This window comes from Pristiophorus japonicus, chromosome 14, assembly GCF_044704955.1.
Source record: "Pristiophorus japonicus isolate sPriJap1 chromosome 14, sPriJap1.hap1, whole genome shotgun sequence".
In the NCBI taxonomy this organism is placed as follows: Eukaryota; Metazoa; Chordata; class Chondrichthyes; family Pristiophoridae; genus Pristiophorus; species Pristiophorus japonicus.
In genome coordinates, this window is record NC_091990.1 from 61,605,562 (window position 1) to 61,629,621 (window position 24,060).

The 24,060-nt window shown below is 54.1% G+C and overlaps 1 long non-coding RNA gene across 1 annotated transcript in view; it reads left to right on the forward strand.

Moving 5' to 3' along the window:
• The window catches only part of LOC139279926 (uncharacterized), a 102,877-nt gene extending 81,192 nt beyond the window's left edge, over window positions 1-21,685 (forward strand). Inside the window, exon 2 of the long non-coding RNA XR_011596552.1 lies at window positions 20,931-21,685. This is a non-coding gene — a long non-coding RNA (uncharacterized lncRNA). The remainder of the gene's footprint in view (window positions 1-20,930) is intronic.
• Window positions 21,686-24,060: the final 2,375 nt, after the last annotated feature.

A 24,060-nucleotide genomic window follows, 5' to 3' on the forward strand; every position in this document is an offset into this window, starting at 1 on the left:
GGTGTGTGTGTGTGTGTCGGGAAGTGTGTGTGTGGGTTGGGGAAGTGTGTGTGTGTGGGTCAGGGAAGTTTGTGTGTGTGGGTCGGGGTAGTTTGTGTGTGTGTGTGTCGGGAAGTGTGTGTGTGGGTTGGGGAAGTGTGTGTGTGTGGGTCAGGGAAGTTTGTGTGTGGGTGGGTCAGGGAATTATGTGTGTGTGTGGGTCGGGGAAGGGTGTGTGTGTGGGTCGGGGAAGTTTGTGTTTGAGTCTGGGAAGTTTGTGTGTGGGTCGGGGAAGTTTGTGTGTGTGGGTCGGGGAAGTTTGTATGTGTGGGTCAGGGAAGTTTGTATGTGTGGGTCGGGGTAGTTTGTGTGTGTGCGTCAGGGAAGTTTGTGTGTGTGGGTCGGGGGAGTTTGTGTGTTGGTCGGGGAAGTTTGTGTGTGGCTCGGGGAAGTGTGTGTGTGTGGGTCTGGTAAGTGGGTGTGTGTGGGTCAGGGAAGTATGTGTGTGGGTCGGGAAAGTTTGTGTTTGTGGGTCGTGGAAGTTTGTTTGTGTGGGTCGGGGAAGTTTGTGTGTGTGGGAGGAGGAAGTGAGTGTGTGTGTGGGTCGGGAAGTTTGTATGTGTGTGTCAGGGAAGTTTGTGTGTGTGTGGGTCGGGGAGGATTGTGTGTGTGTGGGTCGGGGAAGTTTGTGTGTGTGTGGGTCGGGGAAGTTTGTGTGTGTCTGGGGCGGGGGAGTTTATGTGTGCGGGTCGGGGAACTTTGTGTGTGGGTCGGGCAATTGTGTGTGTGTGTTGGTCGGGGAAGTTTGTGTGTGTGGGTCGTGCAAGTGTGTGTGTGTGTGGGTCGGGGAAGTGTGTGTGTGTGGGTCGGGCAAGTTTGTGTGTGTGTGTCGGGGAAGTTTGTGTGTGTGTGGCTCGGGGAAGTGTGTGTGTGTGGGTCGGGGAAGTGTGTGTGTGTGGGTCGGGGAAGTTTGTGTGTGAGTCGGCGAAGTGTGTGTGTGTGGGTCGGGGAAGTTTGTGTGTGAGTCGGGGAAGTTTGTGCGTGAGTCGGGGAAGTGTGTGTGTGTGGGTCGGGGAAGTGTGTGTGTGTGGGTCGGGGAAGTTTGTGTGTGAGTCGGCGAAGTGTGTGTGTGTGGGTCGGGCAAGTTTGTGTGTGTGTGTCGGGGAAGTTTGTGTGTGTGTGGCTCGGGGAAGTGTGTGTGTGTGGGTCGGGGAAGTGTGTGTGTGTGGGTCGGGGAAGTTTGTGTGTGAGTCGGGGAAGTGTATGTGTGTGGGTCAGGGAAGTTTGAGTGTGAGTCGGGGAAGTGTGTGTGGGTCGGAGGAGTTTGTATGTGTGAGTCTGGGAAGTTTGTGTGTGAGTCTGGGAAGTTTGTGTGTGGGTCGGGGAAGTTTGTGTGTGTGGATCGGAGAAGTTTGTGTGTGGGATGGGGAAGTGTGTGTTTGTGGGTCGGGGATGTGTGTGTGTGCGTCGGGGAAGGATGTGTGTGTGTTTCGGGGAAGTTTGTATGTGTGGGTCGGGGAAGTTTGTATGTATGTGTCGGGGAAGCGAGTGTGTGTTGATCGGGGAAGTTTGAGTGTGTGGGTCGGGGAAGTTTGTGTGTGGGTCGGGGAAGTTTGTATGTGTGTGTCGGGGAAGTGAGTGAGTGTGGGTCGGGGTAGTTTGTGTGTGTGCGTCAGGGAAGTTTGTGTGTGTGGGTCGGGGAAGTTTGTGTGTGTCTGGGTCGGGGGAGTTTATGTGTGTTGGTCGGGGAAGTTTGTGTGTGGGTCGGCTAAGTGTGTGGGTCTGGGAAGTGGGTGTGTGGGTCGGGGAAGTTTGTGTGTGTGGGAGGGGGAAGTGTGTGTGTGTGGGTCGGGCAAGTTTGTGCGTGTGTGTGTCGGGAAGTTTGTGTGTGGGTCGGGGAAGTGTGTGGGTCTGGGAAGTGGGTGTGTGGGTTGGGGAAGTGTGTGTGTGTGGGTCGGGGAAGTTTGTGTGTGTGGGAGGGGGAAGTGAGTGTGTGTGTGGGTCGGTAAGTATGTATGTGTGTGTCAGGGAAGTTTGTGTGTGTTTGTGTGTCGGGAAGTTTGTGTGTGTGTGGGTCGGGGAAGATTGTGTGTGTGTGGGTCGGGGAAGTTTGTGTGTGGATCGGGGAAGTGTGTGTGTGTGTGTGTGTGTGTGGGTTGGGGAAGTGTGTGTGTGTGTCGGGGAAGTGTGTGTGTGGGTCGGGGAAGTGTGTGAGTGTGGGTCGGGGAAGTTTGTATGTGTGGGTCAGGGAAGTTTGTATGTGTGTGTCGGGGAAGTTTGTATGTGTGTGTCGGGGAAGTGAGTGAGTGTGGGTCGGGGTAGTTTGTGTGTGTGGGTCGGGGAAGTTTGTGTGTGTGTGGGTCGGGGAAGTTTGTGTGTGTGGGTCGGGGGAGTTTATGTGTGTGTGTGTCGGGAAGTTTGTGTGTGGGTCGGGGAAGTGTGTGTCGGTCGGGGAAGTGTGTGTGTGGGTCGGGAAAGTTTCTGTTTGTGGGTCGTGGAAGTTTGTTTGTGTGGGTCGGGGAAGTTTGTGTGTGTGTGGGTCGGGAAGTTTGTCTGTGTGTGTGTCGGGAAGTTTGTGTGTGTGTGGGTCGGGGAAGATTGTGTGTGTGTGGGTCGGGGAAGTTTGTGTGTGGATCGGGGAAGTGTGTGTGTGTGTGTCGGGGAAGTGTGTGTGTGGATCGCGGAAGTGTGTGTGTGGGTCGGGGAAGTTTGTGTTTGTGGGTAGGGGAATTATTTGTATGGGTCTGGGAAGTTTGTGTGTGGGGGTCCGGGAAGTTTGTGTGTGTGTGGGTCAGGGAAGTTTGTGTGTGTGTTGGTCAGGGAATTATGTGTGTGTGTGGGTCGGGGAAGGTTGTATGTGTGGGTCGGGGAAGTTTGTATGTGTGTGTCGGGGAAGCGAGTATGTGTGGGTCGGGGAAGTTTGTGTGTGTGAGTCTGCGAAGTTTCTGTGTGGGTGGGTCAGGGAATTATGTGTGTGTGTGGGTCGGGGAAGGGTGTGTGTGTGGGTCGGGGAAGTTTGCATGTGTGGGTCGGGGAAGTTTGTATGTGTGTGTCGGGGAAGCGAGTGTGTGTGGGTCTGGGAAGTTTGTGTGTGGGTCGGGGAAGTGAGTGAGTGTGGGTCGGGGTAGTTTGTGTGTGTGCGTCAGGGAAGTTTGTGTGTGTGGGTCGGGGAAGTTTGTGTGTGAGTCGGGGAAGTTTGTGTGTGTGTGGTCGGGGAAGTTTGTGTGTGTCTGGGTCGGGGGAGTTTATGTGTGTTGGTCGGGGAACTTTGTGTGTGGGTCGGGTAAGTGTGTGTGTGTGTGGGTCTGGGAAGTGGGTGTGTGGGTCGGGGAAGTTTGTGTGTGTGGGAGGGGGAAGTGTGTGTGTGTGGGTCGGGCAAGTTTGTGTGTGTGTGTGTCGGGAAGTTTGTGTGTGGGTCGGGGAAGTGTGTATGTGTGGGTCGGGGAAGTGTGTGTGTGTGGGTCAGGGAAGTATGTGTGTGGGTCGGGAAAGTTTGTGTTTGTGGGTCGTGGAAGTTTGTTTGTGTGGGTCGGGGAAGTTTGTGTGTGTGGGAGGGGGAAGTGAGTGTGTGTGTGGGTCGGGAAGTTTGTGTGTGTGTGTGTCAGGGAAGTTTGTGTGTGTGTGGGTCGGGGAAGTGTGTGTGTGTGTGGGTCGGGGAAGTTTGTGTGTGTGGGTCGGAGAAGTTTGTGTGTGTGTGGGTCGGGGAAGTTTGTGTGTGTCTGGGGCGGGGGAGTTTATGTGTGCGGGTCGGGGAACTTTGTGTGTGGGTCGGGCAATTGTGTGTGTGTGTTGGTTGGGGAAGTTTGTGTGTGTGTGTCGGGGAAGTTTGTGTGTGTGTGGCTCGGGGAAGTGTGTGTGTGTGTGTGGGTCGGGGAAGTTTGTGTGTGTGGGTCGGGGAAGTTTGTGTGTGTGGGTCTGGGAAGTTTGTGTGTGGGTCGGGGAAGTTTGTGTGTGTAGATCGGAGAAGTTTGTGTGTGATGGGGAAGTGTGTGTTTGTGGGTCGGGGAAGTGTGTGTGTGCGGGTCGGGGAAGTGAGTGTGTGTGTGGGTCGGGTCAGTGTGTGTGTGGGCGTCCGGGAAAATTGCCTGTGTCGGTCGGGGAAGTTTGTGTTTGTGGGTAGGGGAATTATTTGTATGGGTCGGGGAAGTTTGTGTGTGGGGGACCGACCGGGAAGTTTGTGTGTGTGTGGGTCAGGGAAGTTTGTGTGTGTGTGGGTCGGGGAATTATGTGTGTGTGTGTGTTGCGGAAGGGTGTGTGTGTGGGTCGGGGAAGTTTGTATGTGTGGATCGGGGAAGTTAGTACGTGTGGGTCAGGGAAGTTTGTTTGTGTGTGTCGGGGAAGTGAGTGTGTGTGAGTCTGGGAAGTTTGTGTGTGGGTCGGGGAAGTTTGTGTGTGTGAGTCTGGGAAGTTTGTGTGTGGGTCGGGGAAGTTTGTGTGTGTGGGTCGGGGAAGTTTGTGTGTGTGGGTCGGGGAAGTCTGTGTGTGTGAGTCTGGGAAGTTTGTGTGTGGGTCGGGGAAGTTTGTGTGTGTGGGTCTGGGAAGTTTGTGTGTCGGTCGGGGAAGTTTGTATGTGTGTGGGTCGGGGAAGTTTGTATGAGTGTGGGTCGGGGGAGTTTGTGTTTGTGGGTAGGGGAATTATTTGTATGGGTCTGGGAAGTTTGTGTGTGTGTGGGTCAGGGAAGTTTGTGTGTGTGTGTGGGTCGGGGAATTATGTGTTTATGTGGGTCGGGGAAGGGTGTGTGTGTGGGTCGGGGAAGTTTGTATGTGTGTGTCGGGGAAGTTAGTGAGTGTGTGTGTCGGGAAGTTTGTGTGTGGGTCGGGAAAGTGTGTGTGGGTCGGGGAAGTGTGTGTGTGTGGGTCAGGGAAGTTTGTGTGTGTGTTGGTCGGGGAAGTGTGTGTGTGTGGGTCGGGCAAGTTTGTGTGTGGGTCGGGGAAGTGTGTGTGTGTGGGTCGGGGAAGTTTGTGTGTGTGGGTCGGGGAAGTGTGTGTGTGTGGGTCGGTGAAGTGTGTGTGTGGGTCAGGGAAGTATGTGTGTGGGTCGGGAAAGTTTGTGTTTGTGGGTCGTGGAAGTTTGTTTGTGTGGGTCGGGGAAGTTTGTGTGTGTGGGAGGGGGAAGTGAGTGTGTGTGTGGGTCGGGAAGTTTGTATGTGTGTGTCAGGGAAGTTTGTGTGTGTGTGTGTGGGTCGGGGAAGATTGTGTGTGTGTGGGTCGGGGAAGTTCGTGTGTGGATCGGGGATGTGTGTGTGTGTGGGTCGGGGAAGTTTGTGTGTGTGTGGGTCGGGGAAGTTTGTGTGTGTCTGGGGCGGGGTAGTTTATGTGTGCGGGTCGGGGAACTTTGTGTGTGGGTCGGGCAATTGTGTGTGTGTGTTGGTCGGGGAAGTTTGTGTGTGTTGGTCGGGGAAGTTTGTGTGTGTGTGTCGGGGAAGTTTGTGTGTGTGTGGCTCGGGGAAGTGTGTGTGTGTGTGTGGGTCGGGGAAGTTTGTGTGTGTGGGTCGGGGAAGTTTGTGTGTGTGGGTCGGGGAAGTTTGTGTGTGGGTCGGGGAAGTTTGTGTGTGTAGATCGGAGAAGTTTGTGTGTGATGGGGAAGTGTGTGTTTGTGGGTCGGGGAAGTGTGTGTGTGCGGGTCGGGGAAGTGAGTGTGTGTGTGGGTCGGGTCAGTGTGTGTGTGGGCGTCCGGGAAGATTGCCTGTGTGGGTCGGGGAAGTTTGTGTTTGTGGGTAGGGGAATTATTTGTATGGGTCGGGGAAGTTTGTGTGTGGGGGACCGACCGGGAAGTTTGTGTGTGTGTGGGTCAGGGAAGTTTGTGTGTGTGTGGGTCGGGGAATTATGTGTGTGTGTGGGTTGCGGAAGGGTGTGTGTGTGGGTCGGGGAAGTTTGTATGTGTGGATCGGGGAAGTTAGTACGTGTGGGTCAGGGAAGTTTGTTTGTGTGTGTCGGGGAAGTGAGTGTGTGTGAGTCTGGGAAGTTTGTGTGTGGGTCGGGGAAGTTTGTGTGTGTGGGTCGGGGAAGTTTGTGTGTGTGAGTCTGGGAAGTTTGTGTGTGGGTCGGGGAAGTTTGTGTGTGTGGGTCTGGGAAGTTTGTGTTTGTGGGTAGGGGAATTATTTGTATGGGTCTGGGAAGTTTGTGTGTGTGTGGGTCAGGGAAGTTTGTGTGTGTGTGGGTCGGGGAATTATGTGTGTGTGGGTCGGGGAAGGGTGTGTGTGTGTGTCGGGGATGTTAGTGAGTGTGTGTGGGTCGGGGTAGTTTGTGTGTGTGTGTGTCGGGAAGTTTGTGTGTGGGTCGGGGAAGTGTGTGTGTGTGTGGGTCGGGGAAGTGTGTGTGTGTGGGTCAGGGAAGTTTGTGTGTGGGTGGGTCGGGGAAATTTGTGTGTGTGGGTCGGGGAAGTTTGTGTGTGTGGGTCGGGGAAGTTTGTGTGTGTGGGTCAGGGTAGTTTGTGTGTGTGGGTCAGGGAAGTTTGTATGTGCGTGTCGGGGAAGCGAGTGTGTGTGGGTCTGGGAAGTTTGTGTGTGAGTCTGGGAAGTTTGTGTGTGGGTCGGGGAAGTTTGTGTGTGTGGGTCAGGGAAGTTTGTGTGTGTGGGTCGGGGAAGTTTGTGTGTGTGGGTCGGGGAAGTTTGTGAGTGTGTGTGTGTCGGGGTAGTTTGTGTGTGTGTGTGTCAGGAAGTTTGTGTGTGGGACGGGGAAGTGTGTGTGTGTGGGTCGGGGAAGTGTGTGTGTGTGGGTCAGGGAAGTTTGTATGTGTGGGTCAGGGAAGTTTGTGTGTGTGCGTCAGGGAAGTTTGTGTGTGTGGGTCGGGGAAGATTGTGTGTGGGTCGGGGAAGTTTGTGTGTGGCTCGGGGAAGTGCGTGTGTGTGGGTCGGGGAAGTGTGTGTGTGGGTCGGGTAATTGTGTGTGTGTGGGTCGGGGAAGTATGTGTGTGTGTGGGTCGTGAAAGTGTGTGTGTGTGTGGGTTGGGGAAGTGTGTGTGTGTGGGTAGGGCAAGTTTGTGTGTGTGGTGGGCTGAAGTTTGTGTGTGTGTGGCTTGGGGAAGTGTGTGTGTGTGGGTCGGGGAAGTTTGTGTGTGTGAGTCGGGGAAGTTTGTGTGTGTGAGGCGGGGAAGTTTGTATGTGTGGGTCAGGGAAGTTTGTATGTGTGTGTCGGGGACGTTTGTATGTGTGTGTGGGTCGAGAAAGTTGGTGTGTGTGGGTCGGGGAAGTTTGTATGTGTGTGTCGGGGAAGTGAGTGAGTGTGGGTCGGGGTAGTTTGTGTGTGTGCGTCAGGGAAGTTTGTGTGTGTGTGGGTCGGGGAAGTTTGTGTGTGGGTCGGGGAAGTTTGTGTGTGTGTGGTCGGGGAAGTTTGTGTGTGTCTGGGTCGGGGGAGTTTATGTGTGTTGGTCGGGGAACTTTGTGTGTGGGTCGGGTAAGTGTGTGTGTGTGTGGGTCTGGGAAGTGGGTGTGTGGGTCAGGGAAGTTTGTGTGTGTGGGAGGGGGAAGTGTGTGTGTGTGGGTCGGGCAAATTTGTGTGTGTGTGTGTCGGGAATTTTGTGTGTGGGTCGGGGAAGTGTGTGTGTGTGGGTCGGGGAAGTGTGTGTGTGTGGGTCAGGGAAGTATGTGTCTGGGTCGGGAAAGTTTGTGTTTGTGGGTCGTGGAAGTTTGTTTGAGTGGGTCGGGGAAGTTTGTGTGTGTGGGAGGGGGAAGTGAGTGTGTGTGTGGGTCGTGAAGTTTGTATATGTGTGTCAGGGAAGTTTGTGTGTGTGTGGGTCGGGGAAGATTGTGTGTGGGTCGGGGAAGTGTGTGGGTCTGGGAAGTGGGTGTGTGGGTCGGGGAAGTGTGTGTGCGTGGGAGGGGGAAGTGTGTGTGTGTGAGTCGGGCAAGTTTGTTTGTGTGTGTGTCGGGAAGTTTGTGTGTGGGTCGGGGAATTGTGTATGTGTGGGTTGGGGAAGTGTGTGTGTGTGGGAGGTGGAGGTTTGTGTGTCTGGGTCGGGGGAGTTTATGTGTGCGGGTCGGGGAACTTTGTGTGTGGGTCGGGAAATTATGTGTGTGTGTTGGTCGGGGAAGTTTGTGTGGGTCGTGAAAGTGTGTGTGTGTGTGGGTCGGGGAAGTGTGTGTGTGTGGGTCGGGGAAGTGTGTGTGTGTGGGTCGTGAAAGTGTGTGTGTGTGTGGGTCGGGGAAGTGTGTGTGTGTGGGTCGGGGAAGTGTGTGTGTGTGGGTCGGGGAAGTGTGTGTTTGTGGGTCGGGGAAGTTTGTGTGTGTGGGTCGGGGAAGTTTGTGTGTGTGGGTCGGGGAAGTTTGTGTGTGTGGGTCGGGGAAGATTGCCTGTGTGGGTCGGGGAAGTTTGTGTTTGTGGGTAGGGGAATTATTTATATGGGTCTGGGAAGTTTGTGTGTGGGGGTCCGGGAAGTTTGTGTGTGTGTGGGTCGGGGAATTATGTATGTATGTGGGTCGGGGAAGGGTGTGTGCGTCGGGGAAGGATGTGTGTGTGTTTCGGGGAAGTTTGTGTGTGTGGGTCGGGGAAGTTTGTGTGTGTGGGTCGGGGTAGTTTGTGTGTGTGTGTGTCGGGAAGTTTGTGTGTGGGTGGGTCAGGGAATTATGTGTGTGTGTGGGTCGGGGAAGGGTGTGTGTGTGGGTCGGGGAAGTTTGCATGTGTGGGTCGGGGAAATTTGTGTGTGGGTCAGAGAAGTGAGTGTGTGTGTGTTGATCGGGGATGTTTGTGTGTGTGGGTCAGGGAAGTTTGTATGTGCGTGTCGGGGAAGCGAGTGTGTGTGGGTCTGGGAAGTTTGTGTGTGGGTCGGGGAAGTTTGAGTGTGTGGGTCAGAGAAGTGAGTGTGTGTGTGTTGATCGGGGATGTTTGTGTGTGTGGGTCGGGGAAGTTTGTATGTGTGTGTCGGGGAAGTGAGTGAGTGTGGGTCGGGGAAGTGTGTGTGTGTGGGTCGGGGAAGTGTGTGTTTGTGGGTCGGGGAAGTTTGTGTGTGTGGGTCGGGGAAGTTTGTGTGTGTGGGTCGGGGAAGTTTGTGTGTGTGGGAGGGGGAAGTGAGTGTGTGTGTGGGTCGGGAAGTTTGTATATGTGTGTCAGGGAAGATTGTGTGTGTGTGGGTCGGGGAAGATTGTGTGTGTGTGGGTCGGGGAAGTTTGTGTGTGGGTCGGGGAAGTGTGTGTGTGTGGGTCGGGCAATTGTGTGTGTGTGTTGGTCGGGGAAGTTTGTGTGTGTGGGTCGTGAAAGTGTGTGTGTGTGGGTCGGGGAAGTGTGGGTGTGTGTGGGTCGGGCAAGTTTGTGTGTGTGTGGGTCGGGGAAGTGTGTGTGTGTGTGTGGGTCGGGGAAGTGTGTGTGTGTGGGGGTCGGGGAAGTTTGTGTGTGTGTGGGTCGGGGAAGTGTGTGTGTGTGGGTCGGGGAAGTGTGTGTGTGTGGGAGGGAGAGGTGTGTGTGTGTAGGTCGGGCAAGTTTGTGTGTGTGTGTGTCGGGAAGTTTGCGTGTGGGTCGGGGAAGTGTGTGTGTGTGGGTCGGGGAAGTGTGTGTGTGTGGGAGGGAGAGGTGTGTGTGTGTAGGTCGGGCAAGTTTGTGTGTGTGTGTGTGTCGGGAAGTTTGCGTGTGGGTCGGGGATGTTTGTGTGTGTGGGTCGGGGAAGTTTGTATGTGTGTGTCGGGGAAATGAGTGAGTGTGTGTGGGTCGAGAAAGTTGGTGTGTGTGGGTCGGGGAAGTTTGTATGTGTGTGTCGGGGAAGTGAGTGAGTGTGGGTCGGGGTAGTTTGTGTGTGTGCGTCAGGGAAGTTTGTGTGTGTGGGTCGGGGAAGTTTGTGTGTGTGGGAGGGGGAAGTGTGTGTGTGTGGGTCAGGGAAGTATGTGTGTGGGTCGGGAAAGTTTGTGTTTGTGGGTCGTGGAAGTTTGTGTGTGTGGGAGGGGGAAGTGAGTGTGTGTGTGGGTCGGGAAGTTTGTATGTGTGTGTCAGGGAAGTTTGTGTGTGTGTGGGTCGGGGAAGTTTGTGTGTGGGTCGGGGAAGTGTGTGTGTGTGTGTCAGGGAAGATTGTGTGTGTGTGGGTCGGGGAAGTTTGTGTGTGGGTCGGGGAAGTGTGTGTGTGTGGGTCGGGCAATTGTGTGTGTGTGTTGATCGGGGAAGTTTGTGTGTGTGGGTCGGGGAAGTGTGGGTGTGTGTGGGTCGGGCAAGTTTGTGTGTGTGTGGGTCGGGGAAGTGTGTGTGTGTGTGTGGGTCGGGGAAGTGTGTGTGTGTGGGGGTCGGGGAAGTTTGTGTGTGTGGGGGTCGGGGAAGTGTGTGTGTGTGGGTCGGGGAAGTGTGTGTGTGTGGGAGGGAGAGGTGTGTGTGTGTAGGTCGGGCAAGTTTGTGTGTGTGTGTGTCGGGAAGTTTGCGTGTGGGTCGGGGAAGTGTGTATGTGTGGGTCGGGGAAGTGTGTGTGTGTGGGTCGGTGAAGTGTGTGTGTGGGTCAGGGAAGTATGTGTGTGGGTCGGGAAAGTTTGTGTTTGTGGGTCGTGGAAGTTTGTTTGTGTGGGTCGGGGAAGTTTGTGTGTGTGGGAGGGGGAAGTGAGTGTGTGTGTGGGTCGGGAAGTTTGTATGTGTGTGTCAGGGAAGTTTGTGTGTGTGTGTGTCGGGGAAGTGAGTGAGTGTGGGTCGGGGTAGTTTGTGTGTGTGCGTCAGGGAAGTTTGTGTCTGTGGGTCGGGGAAGTTTGTGCGTGTCTGGGTCGGGGGAGTTTATGTGTGTTGGTCGTGGAACTTTGTGTGTGGGTCCGTAAGTGTGTGTGTGTGTGGGTCTGGGAAGTGTGTGTGTGTGGGTCTGGGAAGTGTGTGTGTGTGGGTCGGGCAAGTTTGTGTGTGTGGGTCGGGGAAGTGTGTGTGTGTGTGGGTCGGGGAAGTGTGTGTGTGTGGGGGTCGGGGAAGTTTGTGTGTGTGTGGGTCGGGGAAGTTTGTGTGTGTCTGGGGCGGGGGAGTTTATGTGTGCGGGTCGGGGAACTTTGTGTGTGGGTCGGGCAATTGTGTGTGTGTGTTGGTCGGGGAAGTTTGTGTGTGTGGGTCGTGAAAGTGTGTGTGGGTCGGGGAAGTTTGTGTGTGTGGGTCGGGCAAGTTTGTGTGTGTGGGTCGGGGAAGTGTGTGTGTGTGGGTCGGGGAAGTTTGTGTGTGTGGGTCGGGCAAGTTTGTGTGTGTGGGTCGGGGAAGTTTGTGTGTGTGTGGCTCGGGGAAGTGTGTGTGTGTGGGTCGGGGAAGTTTGTGTGTGTGGGTCGGGGAAGTTTGTGTGTGTGGGTAGGGGAAGTTTGTGTGTGTGGGTCGGGGAAGTTTGTGTCTGTGGGTCGGGGAAGTTTGTGTGTGTGTGGGTCGGGGGAGTTTATGTGTGCGGGTCGGGGAACTTTGTGTGTGGGTCGGGCAATTGTGTGTGTGTGTTGGTCGGGGAAGTTTGTGTGTGTGGGTCGTGAAAGTGTGTGTGTGTGTGGGTCGGGGAAGTGTGTGTGTGTGGGTCGGGCAAGTTTGTGTGTGGGGCGGGGAAGTGTGTGTGTGTGGGTCGGGGAAGTTTGTGTGTGTGTGGGTCGGGGAAGTTTGTGTGTGTGGGTCAGGGAAGTATGTGTGTGGGTCATGCAAGTTTGTGTGTGTGGGTCAGGGAAGTATGTGTGTAGGTCGGGCAAGTTTGTGTGTGTGGGTCGGGCAAGTTTGTGTGTGTGGGTCAGGGAAGTATGTGTGTGGGTCGGGCAAGTTTGTGTGTGTGGGTCGGGCAAGTTTGTGTGTGTGGGTCAGGGAAGTATGTGTGTGGGTCGGGAAAGTTTGTGTTTGTGGGTCGTGGAAGTTTGTTTGTGTGGGTCGGGGAAGTTTGTGTGTGTGGGTCGGGAAGTTTGTATGTGTGTGTCAGGGAAGTTTGTGTGTGTGTGGGTCGGGGAAGTTTGTGTGTGTGTGGGTCGGGGAAGTTTGTGTGTGGATGTCGGGGAAGTGTGTGTGTGGGTCGGGCAATTGTGTGTGTGTGTGGGTCGGGGAAGTTTGTGTGTGTGGGTCGGGCAAGTTTGTGTGTGTGGGTCGGGGAAGTTTGTCTGTGTGTTGGTCGGGGAAGTGTGTGTGTGTGGGTCGGGCAAGTTTGTGTGTGGGTCGGGGAAGTTTGTGTGTGTATGGCTCGGGGAAGTGTGTGTGTGTGTGGGTCGGGGAAGTTTGTGTGTGGGTCGGGGAAGTGTGTGTGTGTGGGTCGGGGAATTGTGTGTGTGTGGGTCGGGGAAGTTTGTGTGTGTGGGTCGGGGAAGTGTGTGTGTGTGGGTCGGTGAAGTGTGTGTGTGGGTCAGGGAAAGTTTGTGTTTGTGGGTCGTGGAAGTTTGTTTGTGTGGGTCGGGGAAGTTTGTGTGTGTGGGAGGGGGAAGTGAGTGTGTGTGTGGGTCGGGGAAGTTTGTGTGTGGGTCGGGGAAGTGTGTGTGTGTGGGTCGGGGAATTGTGTGTGTGTGGGTCGGGGAAGTTTGTGTGTGTGTGGGTCGGGGAAGTTTGTGTGTGTGGGTCGGGCAAGTTTGTGTGTGTGGGTCGGGGAAGTTTGTCTGTGTGTTGGTCTTGGAAGTGTGTGTGTGTGGGTCGGGCAAGTTTGTGTGTGGGTCGGGGAAGTTTGTGTGTGTATGGCTCGGGGAAGTGTGTGTGTGTGTGGGTCGGGGAAGTTTGTGTGTGGGTCGGGGAAGTGTGTGTGTGTGGGTCGGGGAATTGTGTGTGTGTGGGTCGGGGAAGTTTGTGTGTGTGGGTCGGGGAAGTGTGTGTGTGTGGGTCGGTGAAGTGTGTGTGTGGGTCAGGGAAAGTTTGTGTTTGTGGGTCGTGGAAGTTTGTTTGTGTGGGTCGGGGAAGTTTGTGTGTGTGGGAGGGGGAAGTGAGTGTGTGTGTGGGTCGGGAAGTTTGTATGTGTGTGTCAGGGAAGTTTGTGTGTGTGTGGGTCGGGGAAGATTGTGTGTGTGTGGGTCGGGGAAGTTTGTGTGTGGATCGGGGATGTGTGTGTGTGTGGGTCGGGGAAGTTTGTGTGTGTGTGGGTCGGGGAAGTTTGTGTGTGTCTGGGGCGGGGTAGTTTATGTGTGCGGGTCGGGAAACTTTGTGTGTGGGTCAGGCAATTGTGTGTGTGGGTCGTGAAAGTGTGTGTGTGTGTGGGTCGGGGAAGTTTGTGTGTGTGGGTCAGGGAAGTATGTGTGTGGGTCGGGCAAGTTTGTGTGTGTGGGTCAGGGAAGTATGTGTGTGGGTCGGGCAAGTTTGTGTGTGTGGGTCGGGCAAGTTTGTGTGTGTGGGTCAGGGAAGTATGTGTGTGGGTCGGGCAAGTTTGTGTGTGTGGGTCAGGGAAGTATGTGTGTGGGTCGGGAAAGTTTGTGTTTGTGGGTCGTGGAAGTTTGGTTGTGTGGGTCGGGGAAGTTTGTGTGTGTGGGAGGGGGAAGTGAGTGTGTGTGTGGGTCGGGAAGTTTGTATGTGTGTGTCAGGGAAGTTTGTGTGTGTGTGGGTCGGGGAAGTTTGTGTGTGTGTGGGTCGGGGAAGTTTGTGTGTGGATCGTGGATGTGTGTGTGTGTGGGTCGGGGAAGTGTGTGTGTGGGTCGGGGAAGTGTGTGTGTGTGGGTCGGGGAAGTTTGTGTGTGTGGGTCGGGGAAGTTTGTGTGTGTCTGGGGCGGGGGAGTTTATGTGTGCGGGTCGGGGAACTTTGTGTGTGGGTCGGGCAATTGTGTGTGTGTGTGGGTCGGGGAAGTTTGTGTGTGTGGGTCGTGAAAGTGTGTGTGTGGGTCGGGGAAGTTTGTATGTGTGTGGGTCGGGGAAGTTTGTGTGTGTGTGGGTCGGGGGAGTTTGTGTTTGTGGGTAGGGGAATTATTTGTATGGGTCTGGGAAGTTTGTGTGTGTGTGGGTCAGGGAATTATGTATGTGTGTGGGTCGGGGAAGGGTGTGTGTGTGGGTCGGGGAAGTTTGTATGTATGGGTCGGGGAAGTTTGTATGTGTGGGTCGGGGAAGTTTCTGTGTGTGAGTCTGGGAAGTTTGTGTGTGGGTCGGGGAAGTTTGAGTGTGTGGATCGGGGAAGTTTGTGTGTCTGGGTCGGGGAAGTGTGTGTGTGGGCGTCCGGGAAGATTGCCTGTGTGGGTCGGGGAAGATTGCGTGTATGGGTCAGGAAAGTTTGTACGTGTGGGTCGTGGAAGTTTGTGTGTGTGGGTCGGGGAAGTTTGTGTGTGTGGGAGGGGGAAGTGAGTGTGTGTGTGGGTCGGGAAGTTTGTATGTGTGTGTCAGGGAAGTTTGTGTGTGTGTGGGTCGGGGAAGTTTGTGTGTGGATCGGGGATGTGTGTGTGTGTGGGTCGGGGAAGTGTGTGTGTGGGTCGGGCAATTGTGTGTGTGTGTGGGTCGGGGAAGTTTGTGTGTGTGGGTCGGGCAAGTTTGTGTGTGTGGGTCGGGGAAGTTTGTGTGTGTGTTGGTCGGGGAAGTGTGTGTGTGTGGGTCGGGCAAGTTTGTGTGTGGGTCGGGGAAGTTTGTGTGTGTGTGGCTCGGGGAAGTGTGTGTGTGTGTGGGTCGGGGAAGTGTGTGTGTGTGGGTCGGGGAAGTGTGTGTGTGTGGGTCGGGGAATTGTGTGTGTGTGGGTCGGGGAAGTTTGTGTGTGTGGGTCGGGGAAGTGTGTGTGTGTGGGTCGGTGAAGTGTGTGTGTGGGTCAGGGAAAGTTTGTGTTTGTGGGTCGTGGAAGTTTGTTTGTGTGGGTCGGGGAAGTTTGTGTGTGTGGGAGGGGGAAGTGAGTGTGTGTGTGGGTCGGGAAGTTTGTATGTGTGTGTCAGGGAAGTTTGTGTGTGTGTGGGTCGGGGAAGATTGTGTGTGTGTGGGTCGGGGAAGTTTGTGTGTGGATCAGGGATGTGTGTGTGTGTGGGTCGGGGAAGTTTGTGTGTGTGTGGGTCGGGGAAGTTTGTGTGTGTCTGGGGCGGGGTAGTTTATGTGTGCGGGTCGGGGAACTTTGTGTGTGGGTCGGGCAATTGTGTGTGTAGGTCGTGAAAGTGTGTGTGTGTGTGGGTCGGGGAAGTTTGTGTGTGTGGGTCAGGGAAGTATGTGTGTGGGTCGGGCAAGTTTGTGTGTGTGGGTCAGGGAAGTATGTGTGTGGGTCGGGCAAGTTTGTGTGTGTGGGTCGGGCAAATTTGTGTGTGTGGGTCAGGGAAGTGTGTGTGTGGGTCGGGCAAGTTTGTGTGTGTGGGTCAGGGAAGTATGTGTGTGGGTCGGGAAAGTTTGTGTTTGTGGGTCGTGGAAGTTTGTTTGTGTGGGTCGGGGAAGTTTGTGTGTGTGGGAGGGGGAAGTGAGTGTGTGTGTGGGTCGGGAAGTTTGTATGTGTGTGTCAGGGAAGTTTGTGTGTGTGTGGGTCGGGGAAGTTTGTGTGTGTGTGGGTCGGGGAAGTTTGTGTGTGGATCGGGGATGTGTGTGTGTGTGGGTCGGGGAAGTGTGTGTGTGGGTCGGGGAAGTGTGTGTGTGTGGGTCGGGGAAGTTTGTGTGTGTGGGTCGGGGAAGTTTGTGTGTGTCTGGGGCGGGGGAGTTTATGTGTGCGGGTCGGGGAACTGTGTGTGTGGGTCGGGGAAGTTTGTGGGTGTGGGTCGTGAAAGTGTGTGTGTGGGTCGGGGAAGTTTGTATGTGTGTGGGTCTGGGAAGTTTGTGTGTGTGTGGGTCGGGGGAGTTTGTGTTTGTGGGTAGGGGAATTATTTGTATGGGTCTGGGAAGTTTGTGTGTGTGTGGGTCAGGGAATTATGTATGTGTGTGGGTCGGGGAAGGGTGTGTGTGTGGGTCGGGGAAGTTTGTATGTATGGGTCGGGGAAGTTTGTATGTGTGGGTCGGGGAAGTTTGTGTGTGTGAGTCTGGGAAGTTTGTGTGTGGGTCGGGGAAGTGTGTGTGTGGGCGTCCGGGAAGATTGCCTGTGTGGGTCGGGGAAGATTGCCTGTATGGGTCAGGAAAGTTTGTACGTGTGGGTCGGGGAAGTTTGTGTGTGGGTCTAGGAAGTTTGTGTGTGGGTCGGGGAAGTGTGTGTGTGTGTGTGTCGGGGAAGTGTGTGTGTGTGGGTCGGTTAAGTGTGTGTGTGCATCAGGGAAGTTTGTGTATGTGTCGGGTAAGTGTGTGTGTGTGGGTCGGGGATGTGTGTGTATGGGTCGGGGAAGTGTGTGTGTCTGGGTCGGGGAAGTGTGTGTGTGGGTCGGGGAAATTTGTGTTTGTGGGTCAGGGAAGTATGTGTGTGGGTCGGGAAAGTTTGTGTTTGTGGGTCGTGGAAGTTTGTTTGTGTGGGTCGGGGAAGTTTGTGTGTGTGGGAGGGGGAAGTGAGTGTGTATGTGGGTCGGGAAGTTTGTATGTGTGTGTCAGGGAAGTTTGTGTGTGTGTGTCGGGAATTTTGTGTGTGTGTGGGTCGGGGAAGATTGTGTGTGTGTGGGTCGGAGAAGATTGTGTGTGTGTGGGTCGGGGAAGTTTGTGTGTGGGTCGGGGAAGTTTGTGTGTGGGTCGGGGAAGTTTGTGTGTGGGTCGGGGATGTGTGTGTGTGTGGGTCGGGGAAGTGTGTGTGGGTCGGGGAAGTTTGTGTGTGTGTGGGTCGGGGAAGTTTGTGTGTGTCTGGGTCGGGGGAGTTTATGTGTGCGGGTCGGGGAACTTTGTGTGTGGGTCGGGGAAGTTTGTGTGTGTGGGTCGTGAAAGTGTGTGTGTGTGTGTGGGTCGGGGAAGTGTGTGTGTGTGGGTCGGGCAAGTTTGTGTGTGTGGGTCGGGGAAGTGTGTGTGTGTGGCTTGGGGAAGTGTGTGTGTGTGGGTCGGGGAAGTTTGTGTGTGTGTGGGTCTTGGAAGTTTGTGTGTGTGGGTCTTGGAAGTTTGTGTGTGGGTCGGGGAAGTGTGTGTGTGTGTGTGTGTCGGGGAAGTGTGTGTGTGTGTGGGTCGGGGAAGTGTGTGTGTGCATCAGGGAAGTTTGTGTATGTGTCGGCTAAGTGTGTGTGTGTGGGTCGGGGATGTGTGTGTATGGGTCAGGGAAGTGTGTGTGTCTGGGTCGGGGAAGTGTGTGTGTGGGTCGGGGAAGTTTGTGTTTGTGGGTCAGGGAAGTATGTGTGTGGGTCGGGAAAGTTTGTGTTTGTGGGTCGTGGAAGTTTGTTTGTGTGGGTCGGGGAAGTTTGTGTGTGTGTGTCAGGGAAGTTTGTGTGTGTGTGTCGGGAATTTTGTGTGTGTGTGGGTCGGGGAAGATTGTGTGTGTGGGGGTCGGGGAAGTTTGTGTGTGGGTCGGGTAATTGTGTGTGTGTGTGGGTCGGGGAAGTTTGTGTGTGTGGGTCGTGAAAGTGTGTGTGTGTGTGTGTGGGTCGGGGAAGTGTGTGTGTGTGGGTCGGGCAAGTTTGTGTGTGTGTGGGTCGGGGAAGTGTGTGTGTGTGGCTTAGGGGAAGTGTGTGTGTGTGTGGCTTAGGGGAAGTGTGTGTGTGTGGGTCGGGGAAGTTTGTGTTTGTGGGTCGTGGAAGTTTGTTTGTGTGGTTCGGGGAAGTTTGTACGTGTGGGTCGGGGAAGTTTGTGTGTGTCGGGGAAGTGAGTGTGTGTGAGTCTGGGAAGTTTGTGTGTGTGGGTCGGGGAAGTTTGTGTGTGTGGGTCGGGGAAGTTTGTGTGTGTGAGTCTGGGAAGTTTGTGTGTGGGTCGGGGAAGTTTGTGTGTGTGGGTCGGGGAAGTTTGTGTGTGTGGGTCGGGGAAGTTTGTGTTTGTGGGTCAGTGAAGTTAGTGCGTTGGTCGGGGAAGTTTGTGTGTGGCTCGGGAAAGTTTGTGAATGTGTCGGGGATGTGTGTGTGGGTCAGGGAAGTGTGTGTGTGGGTCAGGGAAGTGTGTGTGTGGGTCGGGGAAGTGGTTGTGTGGGTCGGGGAAGTGGTTGTGTGGGTCGGGGAAGTGGTTGTTAGCATCGCGGAAGTGGTTGTGTGTGTCGGGGAAGTGTGTGTATGGGTCAGGGAAGTGTGTGTGTGGGTCGGGGAAGTTTGTATATGTGGCTCAGGGAAGTTTGTGTGTGTGGGTCACCGAAGTGTGTGTGTGGGTCGGGGAAGTGTGTGTGTGTGTGGGTCGGGGAAGTTTGTGTGTGTGGGTCGGGGAAGTTTGTGTGTGTGTGGGTCGGGGAAGTTTGTGTGTGTCTGGGTCGGGGGAGTTTATGTGTGCGGGTCGGGGAACTTTGTGTGTGGGTCGGGTAATTGTGTGTGTGTGTGGGTCGGGGAAGTTTGTGTGTGTGGGTCGTGAAAGTGTGTGTGTGTGTGGGTCGGGGAAGTTGGAGTGTGGGTTGGGGAAGTTGGTGTGTGGGTCGGGGTAGATTGTGTGTGTGGGTCGGGGTAGTGTGTGTGTGTGGGTCGGGGTAGTGTGTGTGTGTGGGTCGGGATTGTGTGTGTGTGTGGGTCGGGGAAGTGTGTGTGTGTGGGTCGGACGACGTGTGTGTGTGTGTGGGTCGGGAAGTGTGTGTGTGTGGGTCGGGGAAGTGTGTGTGTGTGAGTCTGGGAAGTTTGTGTGTGTGGGTCGGGGAAGTTTATGTGTGTGGGTCGAAGTTTGTGTGTGTGGGGTTCGGGGAAGTGTGTGTGTGTGGGGTTCGGGAAATTTGTGTGTGTGGGTCGGGGAAGTTTGAGTGTGGGTCGGGGAAGTGTGTGTGTGGGGTTCGGGGAAGTGTGTGTGTGGGTTTCGGGGAAATGTGTATGTGTGTGTGTGAGTCGGGGAGGTGTGTGTGTGGGTCGGAAATGTTTGTGTGTGTGGGTCGTGGAAGTTTGTGTGTGGGTCGGGGAAGTTTGTATGTGTGTGGATCGGGGAAGTTTGTGTGTGTCTGGGTCGTGGGAGTTTATGTGTGTTGGGCCGGGAAATTTGTGTGTTGGTCGGGTAAGTGTTTGTGTGTGGGTTCAGGGAAGTGTGTGTGTGTGGGTCGAGGAAGTGTGTGTGTGTGGGTTGCGGAAGTGTGTGTGTGTGGGTGTCGGAGAAGTTTGTGTGTGTTGGTCGGGGAAGTTTGTGTGTGGCTCAGTAAAGTTTGTGTTTGTGGGTCGGGGAAGTTTGTGCGTTGGTCGGGGAACTTTATGTGTGGCTCGGGAAAGTTTGTGAATGTGTCGGGGATGTGTGTGTGGGTCGGGGAAGTGTGTGTGTGGGTCGGGGAAGTGGTTGTGTGCATCGCGGAAGTGGTTGTGTGGGTCAGGGAAGTGTGTGTGTGGGTCGGGGAAGTGGTTGTGTGCATCGCGGAAGTGGTTGTGTGGGTCAGGGAAGTGTGTGTGTGGCTCAGGGAAGTTTGTGTGTGTGGGTCACCGAAGTGTGTGTGTGGGTTGGGGAAGTTTGTGTGTGTGGGGTTCAGGGAAGTTAGTGTGTGTGGGTCGGGGAAGTTTGTGTGTGGGTCGGGGAAGTGTGTGTGTGTGGGTCGGGGAAGTGTGTATGTGGGTCGGGGAAGTGTGTGTGTGTGTGGGTTGGTGAATTTTTTGTGTGGGTCGGGGAAGTTTGTGTGTGTGGGTCGGGGAACTTTGTGTGTGGGTCGGGAAAGTTATTGTGTCGGTCGGGGAAGTGTGTGTGTCGGTCGGGGAAGTGTGTGTGTGTGGGTCAGGGATTTTTTGTGTGGGTCGGGGAAGATTGTGTGTGTGTGTCGGGAAGTTTATGTGTCGGTCGGGGAAGTGTTTGTGTGTGTGGGTCGGCAACTTCGTGTGTGTGGGTCGGGAAGTTACTGTGTGTGTGTGGGGAAGTGTGTGTGTGGGTCGGGGAAGTGTGTGTGTGTGGGTCGGGGAAGTGTGTGTGTGTGTGTCGGGAAGTTTATGTGTCGGTCGGGGAAGTGTTTGTGTGTGTGGGTCGGCAACTTCGTGTGTGTGGGTCGGGAAGTGTGTGTGTCGGGGAAGTGAGTGAGTGTCTGTGGGTCGGGGAAGTTTGTGTGTGTGCGTCAGGGGAGTTTGTGCGTGGGTCGGGGAAGTTTATGCGTTGGTCGGGGAAGTTTGTGTGTGGCTCGGGAAAATTTGTGTATGTGTCGGGGAAGTGTGTGTGTGGGTCGGGGAAGTGTGTGTGTGGGTCGGGGAAGTGTGTGTGTGGGTCGGGGAAGTGGTTGTGTGGGTCGGGGAAGTGTGTGTGTGGGTCGGGGAAGTGGTTGTGTGTGGGTCGGGGAAGTGTGTGTGTGGGTCGGGGAAGTGTGTGTGGGTCGGGGAAGTTTGTATGTGTGTGTCGGGGAAGTGAGTGAGTGTCTGTGGGTCGGGGAAGTTTGTGTGTGTGCGTCAGGGGAGTTTGTGCGTGGGTCGGGGAAGTTTGTGCATTGGTCGGGGAAGTTTGTGTGTGGCTCTGGAAAGTTTGTGTATGTGTCGGGGATGTGTGTGTGGTTCGGGGAAGTGTGTGTGTGGGTCGGGGAAGTGGTTGTCTGGGTGGGGGAAGTGTGCGTGTGTGGGTCGGGGAAGTGTGTGTGTGCGTCTTGGAAGTTGGTGTGTGTGGGTCGGGGAAGTGTGTGTGTGTGGGTCGGGGATGTGTGTGTGGGTCGGGGAAGTTTGTATGTGTGGGTGGGGGAAGTTTGTGTGTGTGGGTCAGCGAAGTTTGTTTGTGTGGATCGGGGAAGTTTGTGTGCGTGGGTCTGCGAAGTTTGTTTGTGTGGGTCGGGGAAGTTTGCGTGTGTGGATCAGCGAAGTTTGTTTGTGTGGATCGGGGAAGTTTGTCTGTGTGGGTCAGCGAAGTTTGTTTGTGTGGGTCGGGGAAATTTGTGTGTGTGAGAGTCGGGGAAGTGTCTGTGTGTGGGTCGGGGAAGTTTGTGTGTGTGGTTCGGGGAAGTTTGTGCATGTGTGTCGGGGATGTTTGTGTGTGGATCGGGGAAGTATGTGTGTAGGTCGGGGAAGTGTGTGTGTGTGTGGGTCGGGGAAGTGTGTGTCTGTGTGGGTCGGTGAAGTTTGTGCGTGTGGGTCTGGGCAGTTTGCTTGTGTGTGGGTCGGGGAAGTTTGTGTGTGTGGGTCATGGAAGTGTGTGTGTGTGTCGGGGAAGTGTATGTGTGGGTCGGGGATATTTGTGTGTGTGGGTCGGGGAATTCAAGGGGTTTCCCTACAAAGCTGCTTCTCACACCTCCTGTTGTCCAATAGATCCCGACCACACTCGCTCACAGGGGTTCCACCCGCAGAGCTGCTAATGAAAAGGACGCTCAAAACCAGGTTATCCCTCATACACCCCACCATGAAAGAAATTGCTGAGAGCAGGCGCCGATCACAATGTGACTACCACGACGGGAATGCGAGGGCGAGATGTATTGATGTCAATGACCCTGTCTTTGTCCTCAACTACGCTGCAGGGCTCAAATGGCTCACAGGCACTGATTGCAAAAGAGGGGAAGAGAATTCTGGAAGTTAAACTTACCAATGGCCAAATCTGCCGCAAACACATGGATCAAACAAAAAGGAGATTCAACAATCCCATAGAAGAAGCAGAGGAAGAACACGATGTAGAGTTCACTCCACCACAGGTGACCGAACACCGGAACCAAGTAGAGGAGAGCCCAGTCACTCTGGGCCTGAGGCACCACAAACAGCAGACACTCAGGCCAGCGCCCAACAACCGGAGCCCCAACTCAGGCGCTCTACAAGGGAACATAAACCACCAGAGAGACTTAACCTGTGATCCCAATCAGACTTTGGCCGGGGGGGGGAGGTGATGTCATGTATTCTGCTGTCATTGTAATCCATGTATAAACTGACCTAAGTTGTGCACCGTGAAAACACTGACCACTAGGTGGTGAACTTGTGGGAGACACTCCTAACCTGGACTTTCAGGTATAAAAGGGGAAGCTCCACGTCAGTGCTGGCGAATAAAGGTTACTTGTCACAGAGTGACCTTCTCTCAAGCATGGGCCTTATGTGCATTTATATTGTATAGTAAGGACATATTAGGTATGGTATATGAGACAAAATGGTGGCCGTACATCCCCATTTTCCTGAGCATAGAGTGATAGGAACATGGAATCAAACACCTCCACCGTCACCAGCAAACCAGCACCTAGACTTGTCAATCAATGTTCTTGTAACACCAGTGGTGAGTGGTGAGATATAAATGGCTTAGCGCTGGTAATAAATTAACACTGTCCAGAAAATCTATCCCGGTGTGTCCTCTGAACCCTCTGTAAATATGGGTATTCGTACATAACAAAACTGGGGACATATGTTAGGTCATATGTAAGTATTTTGTTGTTTGGTGATGTAGGAATGGGTCTTGGCTGCACATACAAATAGTTTGTCCAACCACATGGTTGTTATTTCCAGCTTATTCCAGAAAGGTGAGTGCGATTCCCACGATAGCAATTTGAGAATTTGAATGTTAATAAATCTGGAAATGAAAAGCCGTTATCAGTAAAAGTGACCATGAGGCTATCGGATTGCTGTAAAAACCCAACTGGTTCACTAAAACAAAGCAACATACTTGGATGCTTGAAGTCTGAAATAAAAACAGAAAATGCTGAAAATACGTAGCAGGTCAGAAACATCTGTAAAGAAAGAATCAGTGTTAACCTTCTGATGAAAGGTCATCAACCCGAAACCTTAACCCTGTTTCTCGCTCCACAGATTCTGCCTGACCCGCTGAGTCGCTTTCAGCATTTTCCGTTTTTATTTCCAACTGGTTCACCAATGTCCTTTAGAGAAGGGAACCTGCCATCCTTACCCGGTCTGGGCTATTTGTGACTGCAGACCCACACCACTGTGGTTGACTCTTAACTGCCCTCTGAGGTAGCCTAGTAAGGAACTCAGATGTATCAAACAAGTACCTGGGACTGCTCGGGACTGGCAATAAATGCCAGCCTTGCCACCACACCTGTATTCCAAGAATGATTAAGGACATTGATTGGTGTATTTCAGGGTTTCCAGTTTATGCAATTCACAAGGCCACAGATCCTGTTATTTTGTATGGTTGTCCCCTCGTGTATTAAATATGCATTGCACCATTGACCATGCGGGAAATCAGCAAGTGATCATTGATACCTGCTACTTTCCAGTCACTCATACCACGTGATGCCCTCTCAGATCATATAGGGAGCTTATTGAAGGTCCGCGATCGTCGAATGGAGGAAAGCAGGGACTGCTGCAATACCAAGTCACACATCAGGTCTCAGGCTTGATCCTGTGTTTGTGCTCAGTTAGCTGACTGCAACCAGGGCAGCATGTGGAACTGCAACTAATGCAAGTGCTCTGGGACTAGAGAGGAAAAATGAGCCAGCACCACTCACTCTCCTCATCACTATCCAGCAAGCTCTGCTGTTGGGTGTGCCTGGATGATGTCAGAGAGGAGAAACGCAAACCCATTTATAAAGAATTCTTCTTCTTCGGCAGTCCCTCAGAGTCGAGGGTGACTTGCTTCCACACTAAAGATGAGTTCTCAGGTGACTGATGAGACCTTGACCACCAACGTTAGTGTCCTCAACCAGGCCAACACCCCGAGCATTGAAGCACTGACCACACTTGATCAGCTCCGCTGGGCAGGCCACATAGTTCACATGGCAGACACGAGGCTCCCAAAGCAAGCGTCTACTCGGAACTCCTCGGCAAACGAGCCAAAGGCGGGCAGAAGAAACATTTCAAGGACACCCTCAAAGCCTCTCTGATAAAATGCAACAACCCCACCGACACCTGGAAGTCCCTGGCCAAAGACCACCCTAAGTGGAGGAAGTACATCCGGGAGGGCGCTGAGCACCTAGAGTCTCATCGCCGAGAGCATGCAGAAATCAAGCGCAGGCAGCAGAAGGAGCGTGCGGCAAACCAGTCCCACCCACCCCTTCCCTCAACGACTGTCTGTCCCACCTGTGACAGAGACACATTGAACTGTTCAGTCACCTGAGAACTCACTTTTAGAGTGGAAGCAAGTCTTCCTCGATTTCGAGGGAAGGAGTATGATGATGATATTTACATCCGATGTGGGACCTACAATCTCTGTCACAAGTGGTTGAAGGAACAGGAAGTTGGAGTGCCTGGTTTGCCGCACGCTTCTTCCACTGCCTGCGCTTGGCTTCAACTTGTTCCCGGTGATGAGACACAAGGTGTTCAGTGCCTTCCCGGATGCTTTTCCTCCACTTTGAGTGGTCTTGGGCCAGGGATTCCCAGGTATCAGTGGGGATGTTGCATTTTATCAAGGAGGCTTTGAGGTTGTCCTTGAAACATTTCCTCTGCCCACCTGGGGCTCGCTTGCCGTGTCAGAGCTCCAAGTAGAGCGCTTGTTTTGGGAGTCTCGTAT